Source organism: Periplaneta americana, chromosome 15, assembly GCF_040183065.1.
Source record: "Periplaneta americana isolate PAMFEO1 chromosome 15, P.americana_PAMFEO1_priV1, whole genome shotgun sequence".
NCBI lineage: Eukaryota > Metazoa > Arthropoda > Insecta > Blattodea > Blattidae > Periplaneta > Periplaneta americana.
In genome coordinates, this window is record NC_091131.1 from 171115228 (window position 1) to 171128842 (window position 13615).

Here is a 13615-nt window from a genome sequence, read left to right on the forward strand (position 1 = left end):
AAAGTTTGAGAAACACTACCATTGAAGAAAGAGTTTACGGATGTGTACACATGACAACCATAATCGCGATTAGATCGATAATCTCGAGTAGAGACTGTAGTGTACCACTGGTATTAGTGTTTAGTTACAGGAATTGATGAGGACATAATCTGTTTTGTGAGGGGATAGCCTATACATTTGCTTGTCCATGGCTGATCTTGCTCCATAGCTGACGAAAGGAATCCTGAAAAGGCAGATGTGTTGAACGTAGGGTAGTAGGCACATGCTGTACCCAGCACCTCCTACTCCCCCCCCCCTCTGCATCTCGCCCCTCAAAGAAACAGCTCAGGAAGTGAGGCACGGGCAGTACATGCATTTTAGCTGCTCCCTGTAAGAAACAATGTACCGGTACCTACAAACCTCAGACTATAGGCATTTACAAACTGTTGTTTGAAAAGTGACATTCCTGTCTCATTCAGAAGGGTAGGATTATTCCAGCCAAGAACCATACTTTCTAATTATTGCTCGGAAAATCCCATTTCCGTATAGGTCTACTAAATTTAAAGTAAGGAGGTCAAGCATTAACCTGAAAAGCTATTTATTTCAATCTATCAACATCTTACCAGTTTGTTCCTTTACTCCAAATTCTTTTCAAAAGTCGGCTACTTTATTGCGGCTCATGTGAGATTTGATATGAGTTTTCCCTGGAAGGATTAGGAAGAGGGTGGGTAAGGTTGCAAATTGCATGGGAACGGTTTGTTAAGATGTGTGCAGAACAATTATAGTTCGAGACAAATCATGTCATCCTCATCCCACTCCACCGCATGAAGGCAACGCTACTTTCTGAGCGATTTTTTACAATACAAAGTAGTTGTATGAGAAAGGTTGCCTTTTGTTCACTCATATTTACAGTGGGTGGTATGGGGTGAGTGCCTCTATTAGTTTCTGGAACTAAGGACGTTATGTTTCGTCCCGAAACATATCCTTTCTTGGATAGGCAAAAAGGCTTTTTAAATCTGTGTATTTCAAATTGTAAACTTCCCCAGCAAAAGTTTTTTTTTTTTTTTTTTTTTCCTTTTAGAGAAGTAAAAATGAATAAAACCCCGAAATATGTAGATTTATGTAATACCAAGCCATAATATGTAATGTGGGGTAAATATGCAAAAATATGTAGTATCAAATTTTAATATATTAATGGTAATTACAAGATTCGCAAAGATTTGTTATTTACGAGGGGGATCCAGGAAATAACGACCGTTTTGTTGTGATAATTAAAAAATATATATATTTATTTGAAAAAACAAAGTCTGTTACATAACTGAAGCTTCCTTTACTTCTCTACATAATCACCACCTACATTTAAACATTTGTCATATCTGTCCACTAGCTTTAGGATTCCCGTGTTATACTCCTCTGCCACCAGTTCATTAAGCCAGGTGTTCACTGTCTTCTTCAACTCTTCATCACTTCCAAAATGCGTACCACCCAGAAAGTCTTTCAGCTTAGTGAAAAGGTGAAAATCGCTAGGAGCAAGGTCTGGACTATAGGGCGGATGATCAAAGATTTCCCAACCGAATTGATCCAGCAATTCTCGAGTTGAAGCAGCAGTGTGCGGGCGGGCGTTGTCGTGAAGAAGCACAACTCCTCTCGAAAGCATTCCTCGCCTCTTGTTTTGGATGGCTCGCCGTAGTTTTCGTAAAGTCTCACAATAACGATGTGCATTGATCGTAGTGCTTTTTGGCATGAAATCCAGCGATCCCAAAAGACAGTAGCCATGACTTTTTGTGTTGAGAGAGTCTGTTTGAATTTTCTCAGTTTCTTGGGTGATGAGGGATGATGCCACTGACGTGATTGGCGCTTGGTCTCTGGGGTGTTGTGAGACACCCAGGTCTCATCACCAGTCACAATTTGATCAAGAAAGGCGTCTCCATCTGTGTGATATCGCATCAAGAATGTCAATGCTGAGGCCATTCTCTGAGTTTTGTGTTGGTCTCTCAGTTGCCGTGGAACCCATCGTGCACAGATTTTGTGGTAGCCAAGATGTTGCGACACAATTTCACCAAGCAAAGAACGTTTGTCGAGTGATGTGCGCCTGTCTTGCAAGATTCTGTCGTTCACTTTAGTCTTCAGGTCTTCTGTGATGAGTGATGGGCGTCCGGGTCGAGTTTCATCGTGGACATTTGTTCACCCATTGTTGAACATTTCGCACCATTTTCTCACATTTCTTTCATTCATTACAGTATCACCATACACTTCTTTCAATTGACGGTAAATTTCTGCAGGTTTCAAATGTCGGGCATTCAAAAATCGAATCACACTCCTCACCTCACAGTCAGCAGGATTATCAATCACGTCGTTCATTTTGAAGTAACACAAAATGCACAATGGCGACTTGTTGCAACCAGTACTCACAACATTATGAGAACACATGTTAAGGAAGCCAGTTGACCTTCAAACAAGGAAGGGGAGTCAGCTGCGTGGCGGGTATGAGCGGTCGTTATTTCCTGGATCCCCCTCGTATATACGGTTAAGTTGAAAGAATATAATATGTAATTACATAAAAATCCAGTCCCTAGTCATAACTAGTTAGCATCCGAAATTTTGCTACTGAATAATGTCGAGAAGAATCAGATACCTTATATATTCTTTTTCAGTAAGTAATACTGACCAAGATTTATTATTACTGTTTTCTTAAAATTTCTTCAGAATTTTCAATTGAAATTTAATTTTAATGTAACATAACATGACTTAAAATACAGATTAGCCCAAAAAAAGTATACACTGTTTGTTTATAAATAACTTTAGAACAAATTCAGACAAAATTCTCATTTTCGGGGAAATTGTAGCTTAATGGATAGGTCAAAGAGGTGCTGTCGAGTACCCAGCACAGTCCCCAGACTTAACACCAATTTCTACATATGGGAGACACAAAGGATGTCGTTTATTGGGAAACGCCAGCTACACTGGATGTGCTACGAGAACAAATCAAAATTTAACGTCATGTGCAGCTGTGACACTGGACACATTACAGAACTTAGTTCGTGGAGCAGTTCGGCGTTATCACTAGTGTTTGGATGCTGATGGTGGCCACTTTGAACACCTACATTAAGCTACAATTTCCCGAAAAACGAGAATTTTATCTCAATTTGTTTCAAAGTTATTGATGAGTGAACAGTGTGTACATTTTTTTGGGATACTCTGTACTTAATATATAAGATTTTTACAAGGTAACTTCCCTTAATTGATCAATTTCATGATAAGATATCCTAAACATGAAAAATGGTTGATAAGCGTCCCATAATATTAATATCTGGTACATATTTCGTTGAACAGTTACCTCATACTACCTTCAAAAATGTAACATTTGCTCTTGTACAATGTTTTATTCTTATGAAAGTGACACAGGATTTGATTTGCTATGTTTTGATTTACAAAATGACATGCCAGAAGTTTTTAGAAATTCATAATTAGTGAACAACAATTTTCAATAAAATAACTGTGTTCCATGTAGTTCTCACATGCATTCAGGTCAAACATATTATATATAATAATAAAGTTAATTTACATAGTCAGTAGCCATGGATCTTCTTATCCGTGATACTATAGCTCACGCAGGAGCAGGGCCGACTAGCCAGCTGCTGGCCTCACATTCACGTGCCTTAGCAGATATGAACAGTCATTCATAGTGTGTGGTTGGCACAATGATTTCCCTCCTTCTGTTATAACTGGGCAGGTGTAAGACACTAGATTTTACTACTCAATATAGGTACCTCCCAAATTTCTCAAGATGTTCATTTTCTAAACTAGTCGAAATATAAGGAAAAATTTTTGCCAAATATCGATACCTTACACCGTGCACCCAGTAGCGGCTGGTGATCGAAATCCTCAGTGAGGCCAGATGCAACTAGTTTAAGTGCCTCCGATAGAAAATGTTTATTTATGATATTAATTATTATTGTTATTATATTATTAATATCATTATTACTGTATTATTATTAATATTAGTCTATTATTATTACTAGTAATGAAAAATAATAATTTCACTCACCAAATAAGCTGTTATGCTGTGAGTTTCAGTGATTGTTTCAGTGTGATGAAGCAACCCATATTATGTGTTGAAATTCCCCTTTCTTTCTTTTCTTTTTATTTTTTTCCTTTGACAGCAACAAATAAGGCCAACAGAGAAGTTTATTTTGCACCACATTACCACTTAACCACTTATGTTGCCCATATCAGGATGCAATAGAAACTCGCGTTTTAAGATTATCTGTCAGAAAAATTGTCAGCGATGTTGTAGGTATCTCGGTCGGCTCTCTCTTTATTTAAGACTTCCTTTCTTTCAATATTATTTCTTCTCGAAAAATGACACTCTAACAATGAATTAACTACACCAGCATTATTTCTGGCATTTGTTTCTATTTATATTTTCCGAAATACATAACAACATTGGCCCAGATTCACTACACAAAGTACAATAGTACAACACCCTCGCTTAAGTCATAAACTAAGACATAAGAGGAGAGAATAGTGTGGGTCTCTGCCTGCCAAAGAGCTGGAATGTTTGTTATTTGTGGCCTATTTAGGAAGATAAGTCACCCTATTCCCACCCCACTCTACCCTTGAGGCCGGCCCATGGTTGAGAGGAGTGAAACCTGACCAGGCCAGATGAATTGTGCCTCAGTTACAACGTTTTAAGCGCAACCTCAAAGGCCTGCGAAGACACATGAAAATGCAGAAGCAGACATGGCATGAGCGATCCTGGCCTCATGAACAAATTTTACTGCAAAACAGGTCTATATACATCATAAAGTTTTCAAATGCTCCTACAGCGATATAAGCTTCATTCAAATAACTAATACATTACATAAAAACAAAATTTGATTTCAGATAAGCCAAGTGACTGAGGCCGGGCCTCACTTGCCTCAGTCAATCAGCCGCCACTGCATGCACCCACAGCGCAATACAAAGATGGAACTTACATAATTAATAATAAGAATAATTTCACCTGATTGTGTACCTAGCTACAGTGCAGCAAAATTAAAAAATAAGCAAAACTTAAACGTAATATTACTCTTTTACTGTTGACGTACACAGTCAATAAAAATTCGAAAGGAAAATCTGTTTTGAAGAGTAAGAAAATAAATACTAACTTCGAGGTGATCTGTTCAGAACAGACATTTACACTTCAAAAATTGATAAGCGGTAGGCCTATACTTTTTTTTTTCTCACGTTAGATGGGAGTCAAAGTGAGAGAAATATTGAGAAAGAATGGTCCTCTTCTGTTCTCTGTTTCATTTGTATCTTTCTTAACATCATGGTCAGAAAAATGCTCTTGCATAAGATGCTTCAGTGACTCTTCAATTTGTAGTGGTAAATTTTGGAATAGATATAGAGGTCCTAGTCTGGCAGACGAGTCCTGTAAAATATTCTGGGGAATTTTGCTGCAGGAGCCAATTCATTGATCTCCTCGCAGTAGTTTTTCCAAGCTTCCTTCTTTGACTTCCTAATCTTTTCCTTCATGAAAAATTGTCCAAAAAATTAACTGATGGTATATCACATTGCTATTTTCTCATAATACAATGGACTCTCATTCACGATTGTTAACTTGTTTGCTGAATTCAGTTGTCAGTAGGCCTATTACTATTACTACGTGGCCATTCAGAGGATTTAAGCCCTATTGGAAGAAAAAATTGATCTGGTATCAATTTCTTCGATATTAACTTTTATAGTATCCAATTACAAAAATGAACTCTATGATTGTAATCTTGGACTAATTTTTCAACTTCTGGAATTCTATAGTGCTTTAATTTTACCATTATTGTTACCCGTCTTGCACAACCTTTAGAAATTTCTGTCCCCTCCACTACATATTTCAGGGATTTTAAGGGGATAGGTACAACTTACAGCAGTAAAATTTTGGAAATATTCAAAATTTTTTCCCTCCATTACTGTATCTTGTACAATAATGAAAATTGGTATGTGTAAAATACCGTCCTTTTGCTATATGAAAAAAATATTTTTACGATTTGAAAAAAAAATTATTTACATTTTTTTTTATTCATTTAACTGTGCAGTGATGAAGCATTTCCCACATAACTCAAAAACTATCCAACATTCTGTGATGAAATTTTTTGTTTGTATTTATATATATTATATCTACAATATGATGCAAGATCACTTCTCTACCTTTGTTAGATTGCCTGATAAAAAATAAATGCATTTAAAAAAATGGTCAAGTATCAGCACTTTCTTCCAACACAAAATTAAAAAAAAAAAAATTATTTATTAAGGAATGTAGTAGAAAGAGCATGATATTGTAAACATGAGTTTCAGTAATAAAATAAAAGAGAGAACATGGCAAAGTTAACAAGTTTATGAATTATGAGGGAAATGCTTCATCACTGCACAGTGAACTGCCACCATTTTGAATTTATAAAAAAAATATATATAAATAATTTTTTTTAAATCGTAAAAATATCTTTTTTCACATAGCAGAAGGATAGTGTTTTATACATACCAATTTTCATTATTGTAAAAGATACAGTAATGGAGGAAAAAAAATGTTGGATATTTTCAAAAATTTTACTGCTGTAAACTGTACCTTACCCTTTAAAGGATTACAGTTCAAAGCAGATTTTTTTTTTTTTTTTTCGTTGTTGGTAACTCTATAGCATCTATTAGATGCTTTATGGTTGTGCTAACAGATGGAGTTACTTGTCAACAATGTGATGCTGAAACGTGTGTTCAGGTTACTGCCCAGCGACAGTCCTGATGTATTTTTATATTTGTGATGATTGGTTAATTAATTAATCCGGCACACTCACATTCATACAAATTTCCAGACTCTAAACACCCAGTAAATTCCTCTTCTTCAAGAAAAATTCACCGAGAGCCGAGCCCGGGACCTCCTGATCTGGAAGCCAGCATGCTGACCAACAGACCACGGAGGCAGTCTAAGCAGATCTTATTTCATTAAGTTGTTCATCAATAAGCACACTGAGTCTTTTTTTTTTTTTCTCTCATTTTATGGTTATGCTAAGAACCTGTTTTGTTAAATATGCCCATTAAATTTAAGATTGTAGTTCTACACGGAAATTTATGTCTAGCTTTTTTCCGTTCACAAGAACCAGAATAATATAAAGCATGGGCCATTATCATAATATGAGATTCTCTCGTTTTTTGCCACACAACTTCTTATTGCTTATGTACGATATATGTGTATATGTTCCTTCAATGAATATTTGACACAAATGAGAGAAATAAACCAGCCAAACACATGCCTCCTCCTGCTGATATACACAACAGCATGACGAGGTAAGCAGCCGATAATGCCAACATTCATCTGCCAGAGATTGATGAAACTTGTGAAGAGCTGTGCTCTGCAGACACCTGCCACTGTCTACCTCTAGTAGTTATCCTAACACTGGTGATAGTAGCTACATCTGTACAGTTCTAGAATGTTCCATAGGATGAAAGTAAAATAAAATTTTCATCACTGACTTTTATGCTGCAATCATGAATGGAACGCAAAACGACATAACCTATAGGCCTATCCTATAACAAGATTGTGTTTTGTTGAGACCGTAGGCCTAGATCAGAGATCTCAAAGCAAGTGCATTTTTTTGACCTTGACGTCGTGGGCGGGCATCAAGCGCTAGGTATAAAAGGAGATATAAGCAGCCTGTTGGATTAAGAAAACAGTGGTGCACAAACTTCAAACGGAATGTGAAATTTGATGTCGTTATTTTTATATGGCTTCTTTCTGTTTTATATTATCTATATTGTCTGTAAAACAAAAGTACTAACACCAATTTCTTAACATTGCAGTTGCATTTGAAACGTTAATAACATAATAAAAAGTTAAGAAGTACCGGTAATATTCACATAAATTCCACAGCAGTAAAACTATACAGTACTATACTATGGAAGAAAGTGATATCCCCCCCCGCCTCAAAAAAAGAAAAAGATTCAGTATGACATGATAAGTTGGAATTGATATTGATGGTATCTTTAGCCTTATAAAAGTAATCAATGAACTAATCAAAACAATATTATAGTTACAAAGCAAAGTTACTTAGGTACTGTAATTATATGTTTTAAGTGTAACTAATATTCCATAACAAAAATTTTTTATCGCATTATCTTTTAAAGTGATATTGGTGAACAACTTCCTATCTTCAGAATATTAAATTATTTTCTCTACAACTGAGCTATCCGGGAACTCCACTCGACACCGTCCAACTTTTCCCTTTATATCCACACAACTCGCGTGGGCTGACGAAACGCCAGAGACCCACATCGAGTGCACATAGAGATATAGGTGAACCCATTGGTAATCCTTCAGTTTGTGGTATGTTATTTTTGATAGGAATTTTTCGAAGGATTTCAACTGTTTCTGTTACTGGTATGTTTGTATATAGGTTTTCGATGTCAAATGATGCTAATGTTGTGTTGTGTGGAATGTGTTTGTGTTTTATTTTGTTAACTAGGTCTATGGTGTTGTATATTAGCTGAAATCTTTATTCACAACATAGAACAAACATACATACTAAACACCGATAACAACAAACACGCAGAGAAAATAATGTACTGGCATCGATATGTAGATGACATAATAGTCCTATATAATGGAAACAAAAGACAAATAGAAAACCTACATCAACAACTCAACAAAATACATCCTAAATTAAAGTATACAGTAGAAATGGAACATAACCAAACTATAAACTTCTTAGTCATCACCATAACCAAAACAAATAATAGGCATGAATTCAAAATATACAGGAAACCCACTACAACCACAACACATATACACAATTCATCAAACATCCCATACAATATAAACATGCAGCTTTCCGTACAATGACACACAGATTAATTAATATACCAATAAATTTGCAACTTCATTCAGAAAACTAAAATACAAGATAGCATACAAAACAAATAATACAACACAGAAATACCTAAATAATCACATTAAACATTCAAATAAATATAATTCAACTGGAGTTTACAAATTAAAATGCAATAGTTGCCCACATTTTTACATAGGACAGACAGGAAGATCCTTTCACACAAGATATAATGAACATATTAAAGCTATAACCAAACCCTACATCACATCAAATTATGCAGACCACATTATCAACAATAATCATGACTACAATAATATAGAAACAGATATGGAAATTTTACACATCACATCAAAAAGTTCACAATTAAACATCCTAGAACAGTATGAAATATATAAGAATACAATAGCATACCCACAATATATACTTAACACACTATTGCAGTTCAATACACACACATTATTCGACGTCATAATACATCATAACACACAAACAGCCAGCCCCCCACCATAGGAACAACACACCCCCACCCCTACCATCGACAAATAATGCACATCATAGAGTCAAGATCACCAGTGGTTCAAGAGACACTGAAGATGACGTGACATAGCATTGAAACGGGCCATCTGTCGAAGGTATATGCCTTTTTTTTAACAATTTTAACACTTTTTTAATGTAAGACTAAGTAAATTTTATGGTTTTAACAAAGTGTTAACGAGAACTTTAATAAATGAATTCTTTGTAATTCGTTTACTCTTCCCACTTAGTAAAAAATAGAGTCTATAATCGTCAGAACATATTGGTCAGTTTCAGTATGCACATGTGAGCGGGTGATAGTGCGACTATTTTATCAAAAGTGCTTTATTTAGATTTTACCACGGACAAATTTTTAATTCGAAAAAGACAATCTGAATCAAGTTCTGGGTTAGATGACAGCAGTACTAATTCAAATAATGTGTTAATAATAATGAATTTAACACGAGAAAGACATATAATACACATTCCGAAATGATATAGTGTTAAAAGTTATGTAATCAAGATGTACAAATAATGTAAACGAAAATTCCCTTCAGGGTTCACAAAAACGTAATGCGTTTCGTAAATATAGTGATGAATACTTCTTGGAATATGGTTTTACGTGACGTGGAATTGAATATAAACAAAATTCCGAGTGAATAATTCCAAGGGAAAAATTGTTCTGGGGCCGGGTATCGATCCTGGCACCTCTGGTTGAACGTACCAGCGCTCTCCCAACTGAGCTACCCGGGAACTCCACCCGACACCGTCCCAACTTTTCCCTTTATATCCACACAACTCGCGTGGGCTGACGAAACGCCAGAGACCCACAACGAGTACACACAAACTCTGTGTGACTTGGAATTGTGGTTTTCTGTTAACGTACACAGTGACGTGGAGTTCCTGGGTAGCTCAGTTGGGAGAGCGCTGGTACATTCAACCAGAGGTCCCGGGATCGATACCTGGCCCCGGATCAATTTTTCCTTGGAAATTATTCAAATCTGCTTTACAGGGAGCTTCACCTGAAAGACTAGATTTGCAAAATTCCGAGTGTTTTATATGCGCAAATGTTTCGTCAAATCAGTTGATGGTGCCGATTAAACCAAAAATTTATTTAAAACTGCCGTTTTCAAATTCATACTTATGTCAGTCAGCATTTTTCTTTAGTGAAATCTAAAAAAAGAAACAGACTGCTGCATCTTGAAGATGATTTACGTGTTGGCCTGTCAATCATAAGGCCATGTATAGAGAAATTCTATGCAAGCACCAAGCACAGACTTCACATTAATTTAAATAGGTGAGTTTTCAAAAACGACAGTAAAAATCATTTATCTGACATCCAGTATAGACAGGTTGGATTTTTTGACACCCAGGTATTGTACCTTTATTTTTTTCTAAGGCCACTCAAGTTGCTGCTTGCTTGCCTTTTTTTTCCCCCTTCTTCTTTGATTGTGTGTTAACATCGACCTAACTACAACACTGGATGCCCGACACTACATAGATGTTATCAGTGCTTTATTTTCTGGCGGACCACGCTGGAATGGCATAGGTCTTGAAAGTCTTAGTTGGACGAAAAGGAGGTTACAAACGACAAAATTCCCGTGCAATGAACAGTAATCATCTCCCCGTTCATTATAAAATATTCTACATAGAGTTCCACCACTTTTTCTCTAGAAGAAAGCACTGGTTGTTATATTATTATTATTATTATTATTATTATTATTATTATTATGACTATTATTAAAAATAAGCAAATAAGTGGGTTGCGATATCGTGGGCATTCTGTAAAGTGTGTCGTCATTCAAAAAAGTTGGAAACTGCTACACTATGACATTCCTTCCATTATAAAAATGTGGCTTAGAAAATTTAAGGGCTGCTACTTTTGTAAATGGTACTGTTTTATAATTGAACAGTTTAGAGCGTGCTTGAAAGTCATGAGACTTTTTTTACATGCTGACTTGAGCAGGCGCGACAGTGAAACTGGTGACTCTCTTTGCAAACATTCTGTCTCAGCAACTATGTGCAGCATCAATTTCTTTGATTAATGAATGGTCTGGGGTAGAAAACTTCATAGTTATATTCTGAAGTTTGCTGTGGTTTTGTTTTCCCTGTCATTTTTCCTTTCCTCTCTTCCTGATTTCTTTTGGATCAAGTATTGATTGAAAGTATCTGCAGCTTCGGGTGAGAATTTGTTTTCTGCTTTAGGCACATTTGCTTCTTCGCAGATATCGCACCTGTCTTTTTTCGGTTTGTGAAAGAACAAATTGTACTCAGTGACAAATATTTTTCTGTAAATTATTCTTTCACAAATTCTTCACTTTTATTTTCTCTTTCTTCTTTTTACATTCTGTACATTTCAGAAATTGTTAGAGATGTTACATTAAATTCAATTACACTGATTCAATATGAAAAACTTATCAGATTACCAGGAAACAATTGGCATTCATACAGTCCTCTCTGTAGATTGAAAACTCAAAAAAGTTTCATATTCATGGTTCAAGAATTAAAACAGAAAATTAATATCCCGAATTTAAAAGAAAATTTACAAATTAAACCAAACCCTTTAACTCTATTACATATAGAATATAATCTAAATTTAACAGAAGAAATACTGGAATCGGAAGTAAACACTGAAATAATGAAACAATTGTTTTTAGAGACAATTGATATTAGGTACCCTCCACAAAACTGACTTCATTTATACTTGATCTCCAGAGAACAAGGTGCCGGTGCAGGTGTTACGTGCTGTCTCTTCTCACTTTATAGATCTCTTGGATATGGAACAACAAGTTTTGATGGAGAAATCATTGCAATAAGTGAAAGTCTCAGGAATCTTCTATGCCACGTCAGACTCCAAAGCAGCTATTCTATCAATCGTCTCTAAACACACACCTTCATCTCAAACAGCAGAAATAACTAAAATGCTCTCTCAATTAATATCACTCAATAAAAGAACTGTATTCCAATGGATACCATCCCATTGTGGAATCCTGGAAAACGAGAATGTGGATGCTTTAGCAAAGAAGGGCAGCACTGCTGCTTACAGACCTGTTACTAAATCTATGTTTTACTCTGTGAAAAGATTTATTAAATCTACATACTTAGACTTCAACAAACAAAATTTGATAACACAATCTCAAGGGAAAAAATGGAACTCTCTCTGCATCAAAATCCACAGTTAATTCCCGATTTACCAGGAAAATCGTCTGTAGCTGCATTTAGATTGGCAACAGGCCATGATTGTTTGGCCAAACACCTGCATAGAATTGGAATATATCAGTCCTCTAACTGCCCATTGTGCAACTCAAACCAAGAAATGGATTCGGAACACTTCAAAATCTATGCTTCAGTGGCTGACCATGATAATATCTTTGAAAAATATTGGAGTGCAAGAGGTCAAATGACTTTGTTAAACACCTGGCATTAGAAAACAACAACATTAAATTATTGAATAATTCTTACCTTTCAATGTTCTCTCTGTCTTTATGACCCACATCCTTGCTCTTGGTGACTTAAAATTCTTTAATATTGGAATGTTCATTGATGTTAATTACATTTGGGCTATTATTTGAAATGTAACATTCCTTTTCATCATGACTGCTTATACTATCTTCCCACTGAATATAAACTTTAATACTACAAAGGTGTATATAAAACATAGAATCATTCAACTTTAAAATCTCTAATATTATGTTATTACAGGGTTCTATGTATACATAGAACTTTGCAACTCAAAGAGAAGAAAAAATTCGACATACAACTTATTAGCATCAGCTGTTACGCTCATCCCATGGGTTCCTGTCATCTAGTAAAGATATTAGGAGGTAGATACCACTGCATAGATCCTTGCAACACTAAAAACTCAATTTTTTAATTTTCCTGACATAGAACCTTGTAATATTGGGTCAGTGATACGTATGTGTTTTTATAACCCCTACATATGATAATTGAAAAATGAGTTCTATTCAGTTAATACGTAACATAAAACACAATAAAACATATTTAAATCTGTGTAAATGTTATTATAACATGTTTTATTGTGTTTTATGTTAAGTATTGACTGAATAGAACTCATTTTTCAATTAACATTGAACTTAACGGAACCAATATGCCTTTGAAATTCCCTACATATGAGTTATGCTCGTTGAGGCATACTCAATAAATGTAAAAAAAGTAGGCAAAATTAAAAGATTACACAAGACACATTTGCAGTTGTTCATAGTGAAAACATAAAGAAATACCGTACACAAGGCAGAGCCCATTTTTCA